The following is a 3,964-nucleotide window of genomic DNA, read 5'->3' as shown; positions in this document are numbered from 1 at the left end:
CCCTTTACTTTCAGTTTGTGTAGATCTTTTGTTCTAAGGTGTGTCTCTTGTAGACAGCATATATGTGGGTCATTCTTTCTAATCCATTCAGCTACCCTATGTCTTTTAATTGGAGCGTTTAATCCATTTACGTTTAAGGTTATTACTGATAAGTACTTATTCATTGTCATTTTTCCCCTTTGTACTCGTGTTCTTCTCTGTCTCTCTCTGTTTCTTTATCTTCTTAGAGCAGACCCTTTAGCATCTCTTGCATTGCTGGTTTGGTGGAGATGTATTCTTTTAGTCTTCCTTTGTCTGAGAAACTCCTTATTTCACCTTCCATTTTGAATGAGAGACTTGCTGGGTAGAGTTTTCTTGGTTGTAGACCTTTGTTTTTCATTGCTTGGAATATTTTTTGCCATTCCCTTCTGGCTTGTAGTGTTTCTGCTGAGAAATCTGATGATAGCCTTATTGGAGCTCCCTTGTATGTTATTAGTTGTTTCCCTCTTGCTGCTTTTAGGATTCTCTCTTTGTCTTTGGATGTTGCCATTTTAATTATGATGTGTCTTGAGGTGGGCCTGTTGGGGTTCATCTTCATTGGGAGTCTCTGTGCTTCCTGGATTTGCGTGAGTCTTTCCTCATGTGAGGGAAGTTTTCTGTCATTAGTTTTTCAAAGAGGTTTTCTATCCCTTGCTCTTCTTCTTCTCCTTCTGGAATTCCTATGATACGGATATTATTACGTTTCATGTTGTCCTGCAGCTGTCTTAGAACCTCTTCAGTCTTGTTCAGTCTTTTTTCATTTTGTTGCATTGTCTGGGAGTTTTTGTGTACGTTGTCCTCCAGCTCGCTGATCCGATCTTCTGCTTCCTCTAGCCTGCTTTTAATTCCTTCTACTGTGTTCTTCAATTCAGAGATCATATTCTTCATTTCCTCCTGGCTCTTATTGATAGCTTCCATGTCCTGTTTCATGCTTGTGTAATTCTCTGTGAGTTCTTTGTAGTTTTTCTGGAGTTCCTTGTAGTTTCCCTAGAGTTCTTTGTAGTTTCCGCTGAGCTCATTTAGCTTCTCCATAATCCATGTTTTAAATTCCGTATCTGATATTTTGCTCCCCTCTATTTCATTTAGCACTCTCTCTGGGGATTCTACCTTTCCTTTTGATGGGGGGTTGTTTCTCTGTCTCCCCATTTTTGTGGTTCCTATTGTTTTTTGGTGCTTCTTAGAATGATCTGCTCTTCCTGGATCTGCTTCTGGTAGCGTCAGATCATGTACCAGACTGGCCCTAGGCAGCCTATTGGAGACTTCCAGTGATCTACTGCCTTTGTCTCTCTTCTTTAGTTGTTAATATACTCATCCTCTGAACTTTTAAATGAAGTTTTCCCCAGTCCTGGTTTCATTTCTTTATCATCCATTTGCTCTATATCATGCCTATACTCAATGTTCTCCCAACATGCGTGCCTTGGTTACCTGGTGTTCTTTTCTATTTTTGTTTACATTCTAAAATGCTTTGCTTTATTTATTTTTTGCTTTTTTAAATCATTGGTACCTTTTTCTATTTTGTTACAAGTTGTTTTCAAATGTGTTATGATTCTTTTTCTTATTTCTTTTTTTATTGTTGTTCTATTACAGTTGCTCCAATTTTTCCCCCATTGCTCTCCACTGCCCTCCCCCCTACTTCCACAGTCAATCCCCACCCTGTTGTCCATGTCCATGGATCATTTATAATAGTTCCTTGATAAGATCTTTTTCTAACATAAAGTGTATTTAAATGTTGAGATTTTCATAATCTTATAAATCCTTACATTTTAAAATAAAATTTATTGGGGTAGCATTGGTTAATAGTGTCTTATGGGTTTTAAGTGTACATTTCTATGATACATCTTCTGTATATTGCATTGTGTGTCCAACACCCAAAGTCAAATCATCTTCTGTCACCATATATTTGGCTCCCTTGTCCTTCCACCACCTTCCCACCCCCTTCCCTCTGGTAACCACGATATTATTGTCTGTCTGTTTCTCTGGGTTTCAGTTTTATGTCTCACATATGAGTGAAATCATATGATTATTAACTTTTTCTTACTGACTTATTCCACTTAGCATAATATTTTCAACGTCCATTCATGTTTCCATAGTATTTTTTTATGCCTTCAGGAGCATGATTTTTGTGTTTGAGAGGATACATCAGGTGCTCTTTGAGCTACAAAGGATAAAAGGAAATCCTCTCATTACAAACCGATAAGGGTATAAGGTAAAACATTTTCCACAACAGTATTAACCACATACCTGTAAATAGATCTGGGTTTAATACAAATGGCCTAATTCCTAGTCATCTGTGGCTACTTTTATAACTTCATACAGATAATGAATTAGGCTAAAATACACTATAATATTTGGTATCCTTAGTGCATCACAAAGAAGCAACACTTGTAAGTAGACATTTTAAACAACTAATCTGCAGCCACAAAGTTCTACTATTGATAGCATTTACTTTTTTGAGGAGTCTCCCAGCCTCCAAAGGATAAAAGCAAAGAGTACAATCAGTACTGCATGTTGCAGAAGTCTGTATTGTAAAGGTTATGAAATTTTGTGGCACAGTGAAAAGATGTCTTCTGCTCCTTCACACTGCATACAAATTATGTGAATTAGGTCACATGTCTCTTCAAAGTGATGAAAAGCAAGGACCTACAACCTAGATTACTCTATCCAGCAATGCTATCATTTAGACTGGAAGGGCAGATAAAGTGCTTCCCAGACAAGGTAAAGCTAAAAGGATTCATCATCTTGGTCCACTGTCTGGAGATCTTGTCATGTTATGCTCTGTTGGTCAAATACTGAGTGGCTAGGCTTCCATCCAGAGGGTCCTCAGGGTAGCAGTCTGTCAAAAGAGAACAAATTTACAGCAAAACCTTTGAAATAGTCAAAGCAGAACTCCGGTTGTCTTTAAGGATATCCAGACATATGACTCCCTGACTGTCCATGTTGCAGTGATAGAATCTGGTGCGGAAGGTAAACTTCAGTGGCTTAAGTGGATAATCGAATGAAAATGTGATATCCAGAAAAAAACACACCACCTTCATATACAGAACCTGGTAGACCAAGTATAATTGATCTCCACTCAAATGTTATCTCCTTTAGGCCCAGCACTGCAGTTAGGAGGAGGATCAAGGGTTATTTCAGCTAGCTCCTTCTGAATTCTTTTAACACTAGTGGATAACTTAGCAGTGGTTTTGCCAGAGAGTTTGGTGTTTTTTCTTCTCCTGGGTGGAAGGTTTTCTTTCGTCTTGTCCTTCAGGCTCTAGAGTGGCTGTGACTCATTGGTTTGCATCTGAACTACCAGTGCTGTTGCTGGGGTTCTCATTGTACCTTTGCTTATCGCTGAACATCTTGACAAAGTTATTACTTGGAAAACTTGGCCATCTGCCCAGCCTGCTCATGTGCTGTTATGGTGTGGGGCTTCATATTCTTTATTCTAACTGTAGTTTGAGTCAGGGCTTCATCAAGGTTTTTGTACCACAACTCAGGAATTCCCATTTCAAGGAGTCCTCGGGGTTTCTCTTTTCTATCTCCTGACCCTTTTAGCCATTCTTGAGTAAAAATGCTTTGGGTCCTCAGGGACCCTGGTTTTGTTATTAATTTTATCTTGATTTAACCAGCCTAACTAATGCCCCAAGCTGTTGCTGGTCAGGTTTCTCATTATAATCTCTTTCTTGCTATCTTTTAAATTTCTTCACACTAGGGCTCTGGTTGGTGTAGCTCAGTGCATTGAGTGCTGAGCTGTGAACCGAGGGGTCACTGGTTCAATTGCCAGTCAAGGTACATGCCTGGTTTGTGGGCCAGGCCCTGCCACCAGTTGGCAGCGTGTGAGAAGCACCCAATCAATATATTTCTTGCACATCAATGTTTCTCTCTGTTTCTCCCTCCCATCCCTTCTCTCTAAAAATAAATAAATAAGTTTCTTCACACTACGGTAAATAGAGCAGACTTGTTT

At 39.2% G+C, this 3,964-nt stretch overlaps 1 pseudogene; it reads right to left on the bottom strand.

The window, feature by feature from the left end:
• Nucleotides 1-2,513: 2,513 nt before the first annotated feature.
• LOC149990553 (ubiquitin-conjugating enzyme E2 E3 pseudogene) lies at nucleotides 2,514-3,359 on the bottom strand (annotated as a pseudogene).
• Nucleotides 3,360-3,964: the final 605 nt, after the last annotated feature.

Source organism: Furipterus horrens, unplaced genomic scaffold, assembly GCF_987537825.1.
Source record: "Furipterus horrens unplaced genomic scaffold, mFurHor1.1.pri manual_scaffold_17, whole genome shotgun sequence".
Classification (NCBI taxonomy): domain Eukaryota; kingdom Metazoa; phylum Chordata; class Mammalia; order Chiroptera; family Furipteridae; genus Furipterus; species Furipterus horrens.
This window is presented reverse-complemented; position numbering and strand designations above follow the sequence as displayed.